The 20,166-nt window shown below is 41.3% G+C and overlaps 1 protein-coding gene across 1 annotated transcript in view; it reads right to left on the bottom strand.

Annotated features, from left to right (window-relative positions):
* Positions 1-20,166, bottom strand: part of DKK2 (dickkopf Wnt signaling pathway inhibitor 2) — a 78,415-nt gene that overhangs the window by 32,637 nt on the left and 25,612 nt on the right. The gene's annotated exons all lie outside the window — the stretch shown is intronic.

Raw genomic sequence — 20,166 nt, forward strand, 5'->3', positions numbered from 1 at the left:
TGTTTAGATCTCTAGCCACTAAAACAAGCCAATTGCTGTTTGAAATTTTCCCTTTGGCCTCATCGTATTCTGTCCACATGCGAACACTGAAATGCTTTTTGGTTACACTTTTACTGAGGAATGCATGGTAATATCCACATCAGCAATATCAAATATAGTTTATGCATAGCTTTGGGAAAGCTCAAAGGAAAATCAACAAACATTGGTTTTAATGAGAACCCATTAGACTTGATTTTTGTTTTATTTTTTATTTTGTTTCTCAATAATAGTAAAACTATTTACCGCCAAAAAGAAGAGGAAGATAAGCAATTTATTCTACATGTTCAGCCCAGTGCTTATATTATCCATCCCAGTGGAAACAAAATGATGCAAATGAAAACAAATCCTGGAGATGACCAACAAATGATTTTCCCTTTCAAAATTAAGACTAGGCCACCAACATATACTTAGAACTGGGGGTGGAAAGCTAGGAAGTCTCATGGTGTGATCACATAGGGAAACAGATCACAATTTGGACTTCTTGTAGAGCAGTCTGGTGTGATCTATTTCCTGGCAATCACATGATACACAGGGAGATGCACTCCAACCTGATTGTAATCCATGTTAAAGCGGGAGGTTTTATTGGTCCAGTTGTAGGGCTTCTACTTTTTAAGGCTGTGCTGGAACCTAAAAGTACTCCCTTATGGGAAACTAATAGATGATAACTCATTGACTGGAATCCTGTTGGTGCAGTTATATATACATAAGGCTGATGATGTCATCAGCCATGACATTTTATCTTTAATTAAAAGTATCCTCTCCTCTCCTCTCCCCTTGGTTCCAAAGCTACCTGGAGATCCCACATTTGGAAACAGCAGGCAAGTCTAGGAAACGATAATCAGGGTGTATGGCATACTGTTCTCTTCGACATTTTTCAATTGTAATTCTGTTAAACTATTTTTTCGGGGGGAAATCCAGCTCATTTTGCATCTGTGCATAGCATATGTACTTTTATGCAACCCAGTGTCTTCTTTTATCCTTCTATTTGGTGACGTGTGTCTATACTCTACCTGTAAGAGGAGCTCCACTTTCCATTTGGCCATGATCCATTTCTATGGCCTTGTTAGCCAAAAGGAGTTCTAGGTTTAAAAAAGTCTCCTGGGAAATATAAACTGTCCAACAACATGGAGAATCAAGGAAAGATTTTTCCCCCCACCATATATTCTCTTCTGTTCCAACTATTCTATATGACAGCTTTCTTTCTTTCCTTGTGTGTGTGTGTGTGTGTGTGTGTGCGTGCGCACAGCTCATTTCCAGACACAGTTCTGAAGTATCCAACTGGAGAAGTTGTATATGTATGTTGGGGACAAGGTGAACCCATCTGTGTTTGCAAGTATGTACAATAAATATATGTGTGACTTCTGGATAAATATACTCTTCCATCTCTTCTCTATGTATTTGATTTCATCATCAGCCCAAACTCATGCATTTGCAATTCCCATTGATTTCAGTATGATTTTTCTTCCAGGTACTGTAAATAAGATGAGGATCACAGCCGTAGGAAAATTTTCATTTCATTTCCTTCCCTCTTTTCAAAGCCATTTTCGATGTATTTTTTCTTTCCTTTTATGAGCTACCAAATTACATATGACCAAATGTACCTATTTAGTGAAAATGGGTTCCATTAGTTTGTAACTTTAGCCAAACATTGTTTTCGTTTGAAGGGAGATAATGGAGAACAGGTGGGGATGTTTAGCATCAAGCTGCTGTTTCTAGAATTACATATCTTTTGGGAGTCACTGGCAATCTCTGAAAGCTGTCAGGAGGGCTCGGGAACAAGTATGATCCAGAGCACATTTTGTACATTTAAAAAAACAACAACTTTTTAAACATTTAAGTAGGTGAGACAGGAGAAAACTAACTGGCTGGCAAAAGGGTTTTTTTTAAGTGTCCTTGTTAAAGGTCAGAATGTCCTTCTGTGCTCCACATTAACTTAAAATGGCCTCTAGTTTTGCAAAAATGAAAATAATGGGAAAGAAGGGGGAAAGGCCACCATATTTATTTCCAGCCCTACCATTAGGCAAAGTGATGTAAATACCTCAGATGAGAGGTGCTGAATGGCAGTGGTAGCAACCACCCAGTTGTTCCTCCTGGATTTTCCATCTGTTTTCTGCCATTGGAAGACAGCGATATATGTGCCCTATTAATGCCTTGAGCTAAATTAACCTGTTGCCTTCCTGTGTGGAGAAAGATATTATCCCATGGCCAATCTCAGAGCTTGAAAATGTTATCTTTTTTGAACAAATTCCCCATATCTCTCCAGATCAACATAACAAGTATGGCTGAAGGATTCTGGGAGTGACAGTCCAAAATATTAAAAAAAATTTCAAGGGCTAGGTCCATTGTGGAAGTAAGTTTCAGCCAGGTTCAATAGAATGGGGAGGGGGTGCCACCTAGTTCTTCAACCTAGGCAGCCCAATGTCCCCACAGCTGGGGGCCCCATCAACCAAAGAGTGGAATGTTGAGAGGGCACTGTGTCAAGAGCCCCCTCATATCTTCAGACAGCTTTTGCTGCAAATAAAAAATTGGGGCATAGTTTTACCAGATTCTCTAATACAAACCAGAATCCTGTTGGCATAAGAAACACCACAGGCCTCTGTTGATGACATCAGCCATGGCCATGCCACAACCATATCAGGAAATTAAAAACCTCTCATTCCTCCTCTCCTGCCAGGCTCTGGGGATCCCCAGGGATCCCCTTTGTCCCAGGAAGCCTCTGGGAATAGGGAATGATTTAAAGCTGCCACTGAGACCAGGATTCACACAGATCCAGTATGTCAGGCAAAAACAAAACAAAAGTAAAAAAATAAAAAATGCTATGGCACCTTAAAAACTAACTGCTATGTTTTAATACTTTAAGAGCCTCATGAGGCAGTGCTTAAATGACAGTACTCCAGACAAAACCTTGTTCACAACCTGAGTTCAATCCAAGGTAGCTGGCCCGAAGTTCACTCAGCCTTCCATCCTTCCAAGGTTGGTAAATTGAGTACCCAATTCATGGGGGTGAGCAAGGTGCAGTCTGCATAATTAAATTGTAAACCCCACAGAGAGTGCTTTAAGCACTGTGAGGCAGTATATAAGCAGCACACTTTTTGTGCAAAGAAGACAAAAACATTATGGCATCTTAAAGTCTAACTGCTATATTTTAATATGATCTGTCATGGACAAGTTCAGGTCTGAAGAAATGGACTTGTCCACAAAAGCTCACATTTAAATATAGCAGTGAGACTTTAAGATGCCACAATGTTTTTATCTTCTTTGCTTTTCTTAATTTTTGTTTTGTTTTTGCCTAACATACTAGCACAGACTAACATGACTACCTCTTCCTGTGGTTACACATCTTCTCCACTATGGAGAGATGTACTGTCTATCTTTTTCAGTTACAGTTATTGTTTCTAAATTTGTGTATAGCCAGAAAAATTAGAACATACTCATTCAATGCAAATATATCTCCTGATTTATCCTCCTGGTGGTGCATGTCCACCATTAGCCAGCTTTCTAACAAGTGAGCAAGGATGAAAGTAGCAGATCATCAACATTAATTTACCAAGGAGAGACAGTTTAATGTAGTGGGTAGAGTGTTGGATTGGGACCCAAGAGATGTGGATTCAAGTATCTGCTCAGTCATGGAAACTCTCTGGGGATGGGAGTAGCAAAGGTAAAACTATTCCTTAACTATATCACACACCTTAGAAACTAAATCCAAGTCAACTTGACAGTACATAACATACACGTTACTTCCCAATTTGAAGAGGCACTTGTTCAGCAGGCCAAGGCAAAGAGGCAGTCCCGAAACCAGCAAAACCAGGGAGCTGGACAGGGGAAAGATTGCAGTTGTCTTCAGTGTGGAAGGGATTGTCACTCTTGTATTGGCCTTCTCAGCCACACTAGATGCTGTTCCAAGTCCTCCATACAGAGCACGTTACCATAGTCTCTCGAGACTGAAGGATGCCTACAGTGTACTTCCCTATCCCTGGTGTGCTGACATAAAGTTCAATTTGGCCAGACGGCACATTATTATTAATTAATGTATGCATTATGATTAGTTATATTTCTACCCTTTCCTTCAATTATCTCAAAACGCCATAGTCCCATAGTCACTCAGTGAATCTCATTCCCACTGGCAATTAGAACCTACATTTCTCAAATCCCAGTCCACAACTCCAACCACCACACCAGACTGACTTTGAGGTGGCTGTAGTGTCTTTTAAGGAGCCATACTTATAAATTGTCCCCAGTTATCATACCTTGTCCTGCCTCATCACAACCATATCACATACAATTTTCTGCTGGACAACGCCTTTTTACTCTACTGATATTTACCAATGATAACACATTATTAGTATGTAAATATGATGTCATGGTTCAGTCTGCAAATCCAGTTTGACTCAAAAACCCATCAAAAACAAAGCAGCCCCGATCCAGTTGGTGCCAGGGTTTTGTGCTTATTGACTGCAGTTTCTGGGAGTCATTTTTGCAAAACAAAAGAAAAGAAAAATAGTTTAAATCTCCTTTTTTTGTTTATAGTACCTTGGGTTTTTCCCCCCAAAAGGACATTTTTCTATGTCAAGAGTTGTAAACTGCAAAGCCACAGTTCCAACAAACATCTGAATGTTGGTAAAACAAGAGATTATAGTAAATTGCAACCCTGGTGTTTAATCTACAGAGCATCCATCATTAAAAGTGGATAGTGAATGTATACATGCATTGCATAATTATACCTCCTTGGCTAAATATTTGTTAAGATTTGGTTTAGCTGGTTTGGCTCAACAAGTCATATGATTAATCATAAAATGTAGAATTCACTCTACCATAAAACAGGATGAGCCAGTTGGCTCAGGAAGCAGATTTTGGAAGCAGAAGTGTCTACTTTCAATCTGTTCCTCTAAGATGTCCCAACACTTCCTCTCTCTCTTGGAGTTACACATAGCACATAGCCTGCCCCTCACGTATGGCTCTGGGCATTTTCTGCCTCAGGCAGAACAGTCAATGTTCCTTTCCTCAAGATATGCACAAATAGCACAGTACCTAAAATTACCCAGGTTATTTTAGTGCAGGAATAGAACATTCCTTAATAGCAGTGAATTTTAAAACTAATAATTTGTAGAAGCGCTTTCATGATGACACATCCAAATCTGTTCCATGAGGTGGCTCCCTCACTCTGGCTAATGGTAGAACCAGCCCTGGTGATGGCTAAAAATGAAAGTCAGAGTACAATCCCTCCAAATGTGTGTGCTACAGAGGTGCACACATGAGGGAATGGAGAGAGAGAGAGAGAGAAATGGCTTGCCTCTTGATACTTCAACAATACTCTTCTTGAGGTAGGATTTTTCCCTCAGCCTGATTTGGAACTAGCAGTAGCACACAGAACAAACAACATGTTGAAAATTGACACACAGACCAATTTTTCTGGAACATTGGCCCGACTTAGCACACAAAACACTAAAATGAATCTCTGGGCTACATCAAATGTCCTTCAGCCTATGTTGCTAGGAGATTTTATTTATTTGTTGTGTTTATATCCTGTCTTTCTCCCAATACAGGGATCCAAGGTGACTTGCAAAACAGTTTTTTAAAAAACAGATACAGCTAAAAAGCACAATAGGTCATAGTTTCAAAACTCAATTAAATATATTATCTACCAAAACAACTACGCACCAAAAGCAAGCTAAGTGCATTTAAAAGCACCAAGAAAAACAGTAAAATGTACAGCATTAGAAGGCCCATCATTAGTGGTCTGATGAGTTGCCAACTCAGTGCAGTTAGCTTGGTCTTAGCCTACACCTGTTTCAAAAGGGGGACAAAATGTGGCTGGATTCAACCTACCCACTCTTTTATCGCATGGTTTGTTCTATTAAAGTCAACAGCCTCAACAGATGATTCAGAATTGTGCTCATATGCATGCTTGTATTTGAGCATCCACAAGTCCAGATGCTGGGTGCAAATGATCCGGTCATCTTAACTCAGTACAGTACCACTTCTCATGAACAGTTCCCAGTGCAGATTCCTCTATGGGGTCTGTGCTGTCTGCATTTTGCAGAAGTTTGTTTCAATGACTCAGAGTGATCTCCTATTGCAAATGCTTCTGAAATGGCACTGATTTTTATGCAACATTTTTCTTATAATTGCTTCATAAAGTAATACCTAAACAATATCAGTTTAACTCAAGATTCATTTAAATCAAGCTTGACTATGAATGGCAAATGGTTATTAGGCATGTCCCAGTAACTAAAGGCAAAAACAGATGAGACTGCCAGCTTCACAGTTTGAGGTGGAGCTCCCCTAAGAATTAAAGAACATTCTGTTTTCCTATCACAGGATTTCCAGTATCCGTAAGATGCAAATTAGCTTGCTTTTCTTCAGTGAATCACAATCAGAAGGTAAGTTTGTATAGGATTCATTTACAAGTTGATTGTGCAGATGTGAAATCCTGGGGGGGGGATAGAATGATGTTTTACCACCTTCTAACTGTAATGCTGGCATCTAGAATGTTTTTGTCCAAAACTATTAAAAGGTAAGACTACAACTCAGCTAAATCCAAATGCTAGCCCCAGCTAGAGCAGATCCATTCAGTCAATTACACAATGGTAAGTCAGCTAGTATGAAAGGCTGAATCATGGGTCTACAGTGGGGTCTTGACTTAAGAACGGCTTGAGTTAAGAACATTTTGACTTAAGAACCGCTCTCATAGGAAAATATTGACTTGACTTAAGTACTTAGATTTGAGTTAAGAACTGAAAAAAACCCACATGGGAGGCAGGGAAAGCGCAAAAAGTGAACTTTCAGTTAACTGTTAGCCAGTGAAAAGGGTGCCTGTCTGCTTCCTCACTCCTCCCAGCGTTTAGAGAGTGGATTGGGAGACAGTCTTCAGACTGCCTGGTACTGGACTGCCTGGACTGTATTTTCCCTGCCTTCCCTGAACCTTTCTTGACCAAAGAAAAAAAGAAACAAAATATTCCCCTCTAGTGGTCGAAGGCGGAATAGCAGCTTCCCATTAGTTTCTATGGACGGAAAAGAGCAGATACGGATCAAATGGTTTTCAATGCATTCCTATGGGAAATGCAGATTTGACTTGAGAACTTTTTGACTTGAGAACCGCCTTCCAATACAGATTAAGTTCTCAAGTCAAGACCCCACTGTACTTTATTTGAGACCATCAATTGGATTAGGCCATTGAGTTACTGCCTAATTCTGGGAGCTGCAGTCAAAAAAGTAACTTTTCCACACTGCACCTAACAAGGCCTCCTTAAACTTATGACTGTATAGTTTATGGCTAAAATCCAATAGTAAGAACTAGAGTAGACAAATGAATCCATTGAACTGACATAGGTGTTGACTCATCAGATCCCCACAGATTTAATGGCCCTAATCTAGTTGTAACTGATTACTGGATTTCAGCCTATAAATCCAGTCTCTTTCAAAGGAAACACAGGTTTTACTCTTCCATTGACATCAACAGGACTTGAAATAGCCAAGATTTGGTAATCACACCCATTATCATCAACTGCCTGTATGCCAATGCTCCCAAGGCGATAGAGTGCATTTTCTCTCCCTGAAACAGATTTGATGAGGTGCCAACAAGTCACTTAGAAATAACCATGTGTAGGCGCATGCTTTTTATCATGGATATCAGATTGAAGACAAGTTGTAATAGCAAAGGAAACATGAAGAGGAGGAAAACAGGATGGAACATATGATTGCAGGAAAATCTCATTGTGTAAGCTCTCCTTTTCTTTTGTGCTGAGAGCATGACAATGTTTCCACCACTTTTTTAAGCTATGAAGTGTTGCTTTCAATAGCGGGCATGCCCAAATAAATCTGTGCTGAATTAAACGATTCTGAACTAGCTGGAAAACACTCAGATGTCCTCCTCTTTCCCCCAACACATACAACTACTATTTTGTCAAGGTTCTGATACTGGCACTCAGAAACAAATTACTTTATGTTACATTTGCACAGCAATACACAGAGTATCACCTTGAGGCGGCCGCTTTCTGCAAAGGCTGTCCCTGAATTTGACACGGTGCTTCGAGACCTCACAGCAAGCAAAACAAAATCTGGATCCAATTTTCAAATGAAAGACCACTTAATTAAACTTTTTTTTAGTGGAATGACTTTGCCAGTGTTGCGGCTATGCTGCCACCCCTTCGCTTTTGTGGGCAGTTATTATTTATTTAGATCAAAGGTAGGCAACTTTGATGGGCACCGGGGCCAATTTTCCAACCCTGGGGTCCTCTGGGGGTCAAACAACAGCCTAACAATCCAAGCAGCATGGAACACAACAAACGAGGTGGCTAGAAATCCAGTTCCGATTTTGAAAAATGGGTGTTGGGAGAGTATTCAGTGGCTCAGGAAGATTGTGGGACCTATTTAGAAGCTGAATTGCACCTCCTGTGGGCTTTTGGAAGTCATGATTTCTCCTTTCTTGTGCTGGAAATATGGGTGTGGGATAAGGGTGGGGGGCACAAAACCACCTGCCCCACGTCTCTCAAGGCTGCCCTTCAGCCACCTCTCATTAAGATGTTGCTTCTAGTTCAACAGTGTTGATGGTGAAAAAGACCAGATTGACTGGTTCATTTCAAAGGTCAAGGAAAGATGTTTTCTAATTACAAGGATACATTCTGCAACGTCTGAGCAGAATCAAATACTGGATTTCTGCTGTGCCCACCAGAATCAGTGATTGTACATTCTCTCCAGAAGCCCTCCAGCACCCTAATGCCTGTCCTGGAGTGGTGTGAACCGCTCTGAAAATTTTTTTCTGGTTTTGCAGAAGACTATAAAAGGAGAGGGAAAGAAAGGGGATTGCACTCCCTCTGAAAACACAGGTATACAGCTTTGGGGTGCTCCTGGATTCATCTCAGAGCCTGGAGGCCCAAGTTTCAGTGGTGACCAGGAGTGCACTTATAGAATTAAAGTTAATGTGCCAGATGTGTCCATTCCTGGAGAGGTCTGATCTAGCCATGGTGACACATACCTTACTTGGATGACTATAACATGCTCTACATGGGGCTGCATCTGGAAGGTGTCAAGATATGTCAGTAGGTCCAAAATGCAGCAGCCAGATTGATGATTGGGGCTGGTTACAGGGATCACATAACCGCCTGTTACAGCACTTCCACCTACTTCTGCTCTGTTTCCACACACAATTCAAACTGCTGGTTATAACCTATAAAGCCCTAAATGGTCTTTTTCTCATTCCTGTCACCTTCACAGGTGTGTTTGGAGGGCACACAGGAGAGGGCCTTCTCTGTTTCTGCTCCCAGACCCTGGAATTCCCTCCCACACGAGGCCAGGCTGGCCCCATCTTTGCTGTCCTTCCACAAGCAAGTAAATACATTTCTCTTCATGCAAGCTTTCCCTAAGGCACTGACTGCCTCTCTGGGATTTTTAAATGGACTGTTGTGCCTTACTGCTTTGAATGTGTTTGTAGTATTACTTTTGTTTACCTTTTCTTAGAGTGGTATTGGTTCTGATCCTTTTTAGTATTTGTGTGCTTATTGTTTTTAGTTTTAAATATTGTCTGGCTGGATAGCTCATTAAGTTACGCATCGGACTGTTAAGCCAGGGGTTGAACGCTCAATTCTGCACTGGACATTCCAGAAGAGCCAGCCTGTGTGATGTAGGCAAGCTGCACAGCTAATTAATAAAATGCTGTTTGTGTGATTGACTGCGATGCCTTATTAATCAAGCTTTTCACTGGCTGCTCCCATGCTGTGGAATTCCCTTGTTTACCATTTGGTATCATGACCTACATAACTTTACTTGCTCTGGAGTAAAAGTCCAATAGTATTTAGGTGAAAGATAGGCTGAAATCCAAGAGTAGGTTGCAACAGAGTATACCCATCTTTGAATCAATGAAACTTACATAGATGTTGACTTACAGATCCCAGCAAGCCTACTCTAATTGCAATGCAGTGCTGCATTTCAGTGATAGGCTGAAATCCAAGAGTAGGTTGCAACAGAGTATACCAATCTTTGGATCAATGAAACTTACATAGATGTTGACTTACAGATCCCAACAAACCTACTCTAATTGCAATGAAGTGCTGCATTTCAGCCATAAAAAGGGAAGGTCGGAGTTTTGAAGTCGCCTGTCAACAGTTAAAATCTAGATTGCAGGCTAAGAATGCAAGCACATGGTCACCCCACCACAGCCTTCTATACAACAGTGAGATGTGTCATGTTTCTTTTTAACTGATATAAATTATTTTTCAGTTTGCATGTATACATATAAATCATTGCACCAGCTACAGAAATCAATGTCCTCGCCTGTCTTCTTCCTTTGATGGTACATTTCCTCTTTTATGATGATGCTTCAGGGGCATCTATTTGGAACATCCTGAGGCCACTGAGCTTGCAATTCATGCATTAAATGCAGGGGGGGACCATCTAATTAGTAGGCAATTTCCCCAGTTGGATATGCATTTCATGATGGAAATTTCCTAAGGAAAATGTGTGTTTTATGTGTTGTCAAGTCAGAACTGACTTAAGTGAGATAAACCAGCACTGGGACAAGAGAAAATGTGGATGCACTGGTGGATCTCTGGATGAGCTGCAGTACAATAGGTTGAGCCCCCAACCCAATTCAGGGTTGCCAGGTCAGCAGCACCCCAAGCCTTGAGATTTCAGGGACAAATCCTGAGAAACAGAGAATTAATCACAAAACCTTAGTCTCAGGACCAAAGACCTATATGAGTCCTTACCTGGCAACCCTGGCAATGGCAGACGGTGCCATTTACCCAGACAACCAAAATCTCTTGTCATGGCTCTGCATTTATACACTGGCTTTTAATATAGATTCCATTACAATTTTACTTGGCATGTGCTTATCCGATTTCATTTGTTTGTTTTACAGAACATCTGTAAATTCATATATCCTGTTTAATTCATGGGAAGGCAAGATAGGCATTCCATCAATCGCTTGGAAAGAAATCAAACTTCCATATGGAAATGGTGACCGTGCCAGCACCGTGTCTGCTACCCTCACTCCCATTCTGTGACACAATGATTTTACAGACTTCCCAAGGCGGGTTGTAATACAAAGCATCTAATTTTATATCAATAAAATAAAAACAGCATGCTGTATAGTATAAGACGTTCCCAATGTATCTTTGGAGGCAAACAAGGATCACCCTAATAGGCTGGGATGTTGGCAAATCTTTGGGTCCATGTCGGAGTCTTTGGTACCAAGTCCCAAGCCCCAAGCCTAAATTTCTGTTAAAAACAAGCTTTTTAGTGGGTACGTTCTGAGTCATGAGTTGAGTACAAGTCATTGGGAAAGAAACCCACATTGAGTCCAAGTCAAGTCGCTGGTGTGTTTTAAGTCCTACTTGATGGCTAGTCCCAGAATTTGAGTCCCCATCCCTGTTAATAGGGAGGCTTCATGAAATGGTTCCGGCCGCAGGAAGGACGTTTCAACATCCTTGAACTGCGGGGCCGGCATTTGCCCTCCTCAGTTCTGGAGGATGCGAGGCAGCTCCGGTCACGTGGGAAGGAGGAGGGGGAGAGTGGCTATTTAAAGGAACGCTCACCCCCCAATGCATTCTCTTTCTTGTTCGGGCACCCGCCCGCCCGCCCTCTTTCTAGTGTGATTCTGGTCGCCTTTATGGGGCCGGATAGGAATTTTTGACCTTTATCCTGATTGGCTATTGGATGGAGGGATTTTTCGCCTATCCCACACTGGAGAAGGGCTTGTTTTCATTTAATTGGTGGTTATTCTCGGTCACACTGGTGGGGAGTGCAGGGGAAAAAATGGTTGTCTTGGTGTGTCCCTTTGATAATTATGGTAAGCCAACAGCACATCCGACCTCCCGGCTCTGCAGATCATGCAATTACAGAGCCACCGGTGGGCACTTTCAGACCAACAGTCATCAAATAAAGATGGCTCGAGGTCTGGGGTGTTTATTAGAGGCCGGCCAGGTTCCTGCTGTCGTCATGACCGCCTGGGACTCGCCCATTGACTGATAAGGGTATCATGGATCCTCTGCATTTCTTTCTCCACACTACGGCAGCCCCCCCCCCATTTGATGAGGCCAATGATATCTATTATCGAAATTGATTTAATAAAGTGTGGCCCATTTTTAATCCATATCAATGTCTCGTGTCTTCAATTCGGGACCTGGGAGGGCAAAGAGGACAGGGCTCTTGTACCTCTTTGATTTCATGGCTCCTAAACTCTGTTCACCAGCCAGATCTTAATGGCAGACTGACAAGTAGAGCACTGACTTTAATATGAGACAGGATCACATAGGTGTAACCAATCCTCCAAATAAACAGGACTCAAGCGATGTACAGCTTTAAAAGACCAGGGCTTTGAACTGAACCTTGAAATATACTGGCAACCAATGCTGCTAGTAAAGAATCGGTGTATGATGACCCAACCATGCAGCCCCAATAATGGCTCAAAAGCCTCCACTCTGCACTAGCTGCAGTACTATGTGAATTGATTCTTGGTCAGCAAACAAAGACAAACTGATGTTTTTCATTTCCTGCCAAAGTGCAATAAATCTCCACTACTGGTTTTTATGCATGTTTGGTTACCATCTTTGTTTGTTGAGTAAAAAACATTTACGCAATTAAAGGACAATAACTTTTTGGTAAGTAAAAATTAACAGAGATCATCTTCCCAAAAGCTCAGGAATTGTTGCCTCCTTAATGGATTAGGGGAAGGCGGCTAGGACACTTCATCATAAATACCGTATTTGCCTACGGAATTACTAGGGACAGAAGCCTTGTGCTTTTGCTAGCTCTTTTCCTGGCTTGCTTTCTTGTTCACGCCTGTGCTTTTCCTGTTAGCTCAGCAACTGCACCCCCTAGCTGCAATTCAGAAAATGTGCATGTAGACTGGAAGAATTTTAAATCTCATTTAGAAAAATTTTCTGGGACCAAGCTGGTTCGCAGTACTGTAACTACAAAGCAGGGCTAGCATCTTCTATCCAGGTCAAGGAAGATTCATTTCCGCCCATTGATTGTCAATCAATGTTGTAATTTAAATTTGCAGAAGACAGTAATTGTCTAAAGGCTTTCAGGAACACTTTTGAGAATCTAAGAACCCAATATAAAATCGTTCATCTATCCATTTTTATTTTTCTCTTGCAGTACTCTGAGGCTACCTGTCAGACTCTTCCAGAAGGTCCCCCAACCTTCTGGAGAAAGTTTTTTAAAGACATAATGCACTGAACGAGAAGGAGGAATTACCAAAAACAATGGCTGCTTCTTCCCCTCAGAGTACAGTTTCAGTTTCTTGAACTCTTGATCCAATTCTGCAGGTTTGTCTCTTTCCACATTTTATTTTGTTCCATATGATCTATGTTATTTGATTGGTACTGCCATTCATAATCTGACCCCAGAGAGGTTTTACACAGCAATCAAACCAAGGTTTCTCCTTAAAGGCTATATCTCCGACTTTCACATAGCTGTCTCTCCCTCCCTTTGCCAACTCCATTTCTTTTTTCCCTTAATTCAACAATACGCTATGATTCTGATACAAATAAGGGTTTGCCAAAATGGCCTCCCAATCTATCATCTGTCTTACTTTCAAGTAAATCCCTAAGGGTCCGTATTATGCAGTAGAGATTTCCTTGAATGCAAGAGACACAGTGAGGAATTTAACTCCCAATCTCTGGCTCCACAATCAGATACCTAAACTATTGATCTATCCGGCCATTTAATAACTGTGTGCTGTCAAGTCACTTCTGATTATGGAAACTTTTTCCAGGGTTTTCCAGGTAGAGAATACTTAGAAGTGGTTTACCATTCCCTTCTTCTGGGGATGCCCTGGACTGTGCAACTTGCCCAAGGCCACACAGGCTGGCTCTACTCGCAGGAGGCACAGTGGGGAATTGAACTTCCAAACTCTAACTCTACAGCAGATACCTGAATCACTAAGCTATCAAGACAGCTCCTGGGCCTGTACTCCCTCCCCAAAACTCTAGTTCTTGTCCTTTTTTTTTTTTAGCGAGCTTGGTACAAACCACCTTGCGCTTCTATGAGGATGAAGGAAGTGAGCATTTACTTGACAGCTTTCTGAAAGACAGATTAGGCAGTGTCTGGTGTAAAATCACGCAATAAGCTGCACAACTGAGTGGGAATTTGGGCCATGAGTTTCTCACTCCTAGTCTAAGTTCTCCCTGGTTCTTGGTCATGGGTATGTTTAAATTTTTCTACACTGCTTTTCCCCAGAGTTTAGAAGTGACATTTTCCGAGCCCTGATACCACCTGTAATTAACTATTTTTGAAATGACACTACCAAAGTTGATAATTTTTTTTAAAAAGGTGTAAGAAGTACTGGCAACATTAAATTGTAATCGCATCATGTGTGATGTGTATTTACTTCCAATACACATTACACATGATGACACTGTTTTGGGCAAAAGAGATTAGGGGAGATTTTTCTCCAGTTTTCTATTTTTGAAGTGTATTTTTGTAAAACAGGAAGGGGGAAAGGAAGTAGTTTAAAAATATTAAGTAATGTGACATAACTTATAATAATACAAATAAATAATAAATTTCAAACTCTCCTTTATCACTATTGAGCTTCCATTTTTGTAATTCCCATTTTTAAATTCCTGGTTTTAAGCCCCACAGCAATACATGGTAAGTGGATGGACAATCAGAAAATAAGTGCTTCATCACATCTATTGGCGTATCATGAACAATTTACAATCTGTGCTGAAGATTATCACTTCATGTTAATTCTCATCATCATGTGCTTAATAATGAAATCAACACTTCATGTTAGTTCCCATTATCATGTTTATCATGTCTAACAATGACCTGTGATGAAGTGCTTTCTGCAGTTCAGTGGACATCGTTTCAGTGAACAGAATTTGTAAATAAATATTCATAAATCAGAATTCTTCATTGCTGGACCATAATTATACGACGGTTCCCTCTTCTGTGTGAAAAAACACACCAACAATTTTTAGAAACAATTGAGAGAGCTGTGCATTTCAGACACTGAGAGGCAGCAGCAGATAAAATAGCTACAAAATCCAAATAGTGTCCCTACCAGTAAAGATATAATAATTTAAATTGGAGGTTTTGCTTAATGTCTAAATCTCTTGTCTGTGGGTAGTCTGAAGCAGTTGCGTCAGTTATGCTTATTGGAATGTCTAAGCCTGTTTTTGGGGAAATTGTATTTTAACAAGCAAGCAATTGATGGGTTTAAACATTTCTTATGTTTTAAGTCATATAATTGGACAGCGTTACATTTCAATTAGTATTTCATATTTGTTCCTTAATCTGTTATTACCACAAGTTCTTTGGTTGTGAACTGAAATATACAAATGCATTTCAGATGTTTCCTCCAAAATGGTTTGTATCTTAGGGTCACAAAAAATGATTTTGAAGTAAATCTTAGAGTGTAGCCTTTGAAAACATTTTGGCTGGTGGGAGGTTAACTATCACCTCATGAGGACGGATAGACTCACTACATCTAGCAGAACTATCCTCTCATATAGGATTGAAACAGATGATACATGTAGTGAAACAGTGCTCCCTGAAGTGGTAAAGGATGTCTGTCATAATATGTGTTTCTTCATCTCCATATCTTGCTTTTCCTGACTTCTGTATCTTGCACTTAGCCCTGATTTCTTTTGCAGTTCCTCGGTGGAAGATAAACAGAAACTTACTTTGCAAGTCTGATTACTGCATCTCTGAGGAAATCCCATCTGTGGAAAGAAAACATGCTAACTGCAGGAGGCATACATTCCATTTAAAGTCTAGTTTGAACTACAAACAGAGGTCAACCCATTCCCTGAGTTGACAGGTTATTCTTTGTACTTTAGGAAAGAAGAAACAAAAACCGAGCATTTTCAAAGCAATGTAGGAGGGATGTGTGTGTGTGGTTGATAGAAACCACAAGTTATGGCCATCAAAGACCATTGAAGATGTGGCTGTTTCCACATTTCGTAGTTTGTAATGCCATTATTGTCTCTGTCTCACTAGGGGACTGTTCCTAAAACTCCTGCCCCTTCTAAAATACATCCTTTAGGCAGTGCTTTTGAGCAACTGTAACTTGTCACAACTGCTCAAAACCGGCCCTTTAGAGAAGCACTTACTAAGAGCATGAGAAAGCAACGGCAGGCGCTTTGGAAGGAAGAGGCTTGGAGACTTAAGCGTTCCCCAGTAAAGAAGTTCTGAAAATAAAAGTTTGAAGGAAAAATGCCATGAGGTTGGAAGTCTGCAGCTGGGGGGTGGAGGGACTGGAGGGGAATTTCTAGAGGAAATGGTGATGGTGATTATTTTCTTTTGTTAAGAAAAAAACAACGTGTGTACCTATCATGGCTGTTCAGACTGAGAGAGGGAAGGGCATAGGATAACATGTTTTTGTTTGTTTTTATTATTATTATTAAATTTATTTATTAAATCACAACTTGTAACAGGAAACTGCAGCTGTGGGAGGGAATTAAGAGAACGAATATTTCTTCAGACCATATGCGAGCACTTGCTTTCACCCAGCATAGGCAGTCAAACCTTTCTGATTCAACATCAAAGTGGACAAAGGTCTACTTCAAATCCATAGTAACCTTTTATTAGCAGTCTTAAACTTCCTGTATGCTTGCTCTAGTTGTTTTAACTAAAACACAAAAGAAAACATGGACTCATAGTCCTGGAAGGGAACCCATATCATTCAGTCAATCCTTCTGGCTTCAAGGCAAAGCGTTCCCATGCCCAAAATATACCTCAAGTCAGTTGATGCAATTGAGCCTATCCACAAGAAATCTCAAGCACAGAATGGGGTTCGACATGATGCACTGCTGAAAGACAGCTTGAAAAAGTTACTTTAGGGACTGTAATTGCCAGAATATCCCAATTGTGGTCCGAAAAAGTAATTTTTCTAAGCTCTGATGAAAGATTATCCTTATTGGTTCAGACCAAGGCATCCTGTTAAATCTCTTGAGCATCTTTCTTCCTGCAGTAATCCACTAGGTATGTCAAGGAATACTATCAGCTGCCTTGAAGGTAAGTACTCTCTCCAGCAGTCATCTAATTCTTCAGTGGAAGTACCACTGAATTACTTTTGACATGAGTGAAGCAGGAACAGCTGGGCTTCCTTGCTGTACCATCCTTACAAATGGAAGTTCCACAAATCCATTAGCCATCTTCAGATCTCTCCTCTCCTCTTCTCTTCCAGGTTACCCAATAATCTCCTTCGACAGGGATCAGGAAAACCAAGGTTCAGGCCCCCACTCAGTTGTGTGACTTCATGCCAATCACTGCTCCTTATCTCACAAAACTGTTGTGAGGATAAAAATGGGAGAGAAGGGCCATGTACACTGTTTTGAGCTCTTCATGAAAGGTAGAGTGCAAGTGAAATGAATAAACAAGCACCCTAAGCCAGTAGCCATTGCCCACCCAGCCCAGAGTGATGAGACACGACACAGGAGATGGGTTAAACATGGGCCACACTTTATTGAATGTTAACACAATAACACAACATCCCCTTTCAAAAGGGTGCCAAAAGTAGGGTGGAGTCATGCTGTGTGCCTGGGGCCAGCTTTGCCCCAGACACAGGCCTTAACTAGCTGTGTTCTAATAAAATTTGGAAGCCCCCCCCCCAAGGACATAGTCCAAATGAGATTCAGGACTCAAGATGATCTATGCCACCATGTCCTCCCCATCCCAGCACCGAAACCAGTGGGCATTTGATGCTGTGAGGTGGGACAGCTCACACCCCTACTGGGTACCTGCTTGAGCTTAACTTCAAACTCTTGACTACCCTCCAGTGTGACCACAGTGTGCAAGGTAGAAGAGGTGATTTCAACCTGGTATTTCTCATTGGAAGTGCATTACATTGATGTGGTTGAATGGCAGGGTGTCCCTGTTTTAACATCCTGCTTGCAGGCATCTCTTAGGCAAGATTGATCAGCTAGCATGGAAAGTGCAGGAGTAGCTATGCCTTTGGAATAGCTACTAGCACAGTTCTTCTCATGTTCTTCTGAACATCATCAGTAACCTCTGCATATAAACTGCTGTGCTCATATAGTTCTTTCATTGAAAGACCAGCACAGAAGAAAAGGCTTACACAAATCAGGTTCTAACTCCTTAATAGAGAACAAAGCACATCTACCAAATCTTTCCAGTAAAACACAACCATAAAATCATAGAATCATAGAAAGTGAAGTTGGAAGGGCCCCTCAAAGCCATCAAGTCCAACCCTCTGCTCAATGCAGGAATACAATCAAAGCATATCTGCCAGGTGACTATCTAAGTTTTTCTTGAATGCCTTCAGTGTTGGAGCACTCACCAACTCCCAAGGTAACTAGTTCCACTGTCATACTGCTCTGACAGTTAGGAAGTTTATTCTGATATCCAACCAAAATCTGGTTCCTTTAATTTGAGCCCATTGTTGCATGCCCTGCACTCTGGGATGATCAAGAACAGATCTTGTCCCTCCTCTGTATGACAGCCTTCCAAATATTTGAAAAGTGCTATCATATCACCCCTCAGCCTTCTTTTCTCAAGGCTAAACATGCCCAATTCTTTTAGCCTTTCCTCATAAGGCTTGGTTTCCAATCCCCAATCATCCTTGTCACCCTCCTCTGAACTTCTTCCAACATATTTGATCTGAGGATTTATTTGGTTATCACTCAGTTTCAACACATGTATATATCTTCACATGAGTTTAAAATGGGACCGTTATTAGAAACTGCATGCTTCTTTCATTCTTTTACCCTTCTTTTCTTGTCATGTGTAGAAGGAAATCTCCAGACTGGGAGATGTTATAGAAATACATGCATTTCCTAACCCATTGAAACAGTGACATCCCCTTCATAAAATGTAACAATAATAAATAATTGCATGCCATCATGTTGATTCTGACTTTTGACAACTTTTTCCAGAGACTCCCAGGTACACACTACTCAAAGGTGGATTACAGTTCCCTTCTTCAGGAAACTCTCTAGGACCATATAGCTTGTTTAAGGCCATCTAAGCTGGCTCTTCTCCTACACAACACAGAGGGAAAACAAACTCCCAAACACAGCCAGGTGCTCTGGCTCACTGAGCTAATCCAGCCCGCTCCTAAAAGACACAGAATCATGAAATTGTGGAGTTGGAAGGAACACCAACAGTCATCTAGTTTGACCTTAGGAATCCATGGCTACAGCATCCCAAACAGATGACCACCCAACTCATATTTAGAAACAGTCAACAAAAGAGACATTCCACCACCTTCCAATGTAGTCTGTTCCACAACTACATAGCTCTTACTGTCAGGAAGTTATTCCTAGTGCTGAGTCGAAATCCCCTTTCTTGTAATTTGAATCCGTTTATTCCCATCCTTCATCTTCCATTTGACAACCACGGAGAGCTCTTTTCTAGAGACACCCGAGGTTGAGGCAGAGCTGGGACCTTTCAGAGAGATCTGTTCCTTCCAAAGGAAAGAGTCTCAGCTATAGTCTCTTAGGAAAACCAACCTCCAAACTCCAGGGAAAGAAAGCATGTCAAGATGCAGAACATCCAGCCCCAACTGAGACAAAGAAGGAAGATCTTATAAAATACCTTGGCTACAGGTTGCTTGAGTGGCTGCCCATGTACCAGGGAGCGACCCAATTGCAGCTGCCTAAGAACGCCAGTAATCCCAATTGCTGAGGACAACTCCAAACCTCTTCTGCCTTTCTTCCTTTTCTCAGCATCACTGAAATGCCTGATCAACTGAAAGTAACTTGATGTGGACATTTCACTAACTGAGCTTTTCCTTGCTTTAAACTTACAAGCTGGCAGGACTCTGCTATATGTTTCACTTTGACTTGTGCTATAACTACCATTGCATGACTACTACAGCTTGCTGCCATCTTGTCTGTGCATCAGTCCAGTCTGATTCAGCTTCCTTTTGGACACTGCCTGAAAGACTCCCCTGTGTCTGGTATGTTTCCCAGTTGGCTGAGCATTTAATAGAAATATAGCGGGACAGCCATAGATATATACCATGCCTTATTCTTCTCCAGGCTTCTTCAATTATTCCTCCTAGGGCTCTGTTTCCAGACTCTTCCCAGTCTCCAATAGGCACATCGGGTTGGCTGGATGGTGTAGTGTTTTAGGTATCTGGCTACAGAGTCAGAGATTGAGAGTTTGATCTCCACTGTGCCTCCTGCAAGTAAAGCCAGCCTGTGTGGCCTTGGG

The sequence above is a fragment of the Pogona vitticeps genome, chromosome 5, assembly GCF_051106095.1.
Source record: "Pogona vitticeps strain Pit_001003342236 chromosome 5, PviZW2.1, whole genome shotgun sequence".
Classification (NCBI taxonomy): domain Eukaryota; kingdom Metazoa; phylum Chordata; class Lepidosauria; order Squamata; family Agamidae; genus Pogona; species Pogona vitticeps.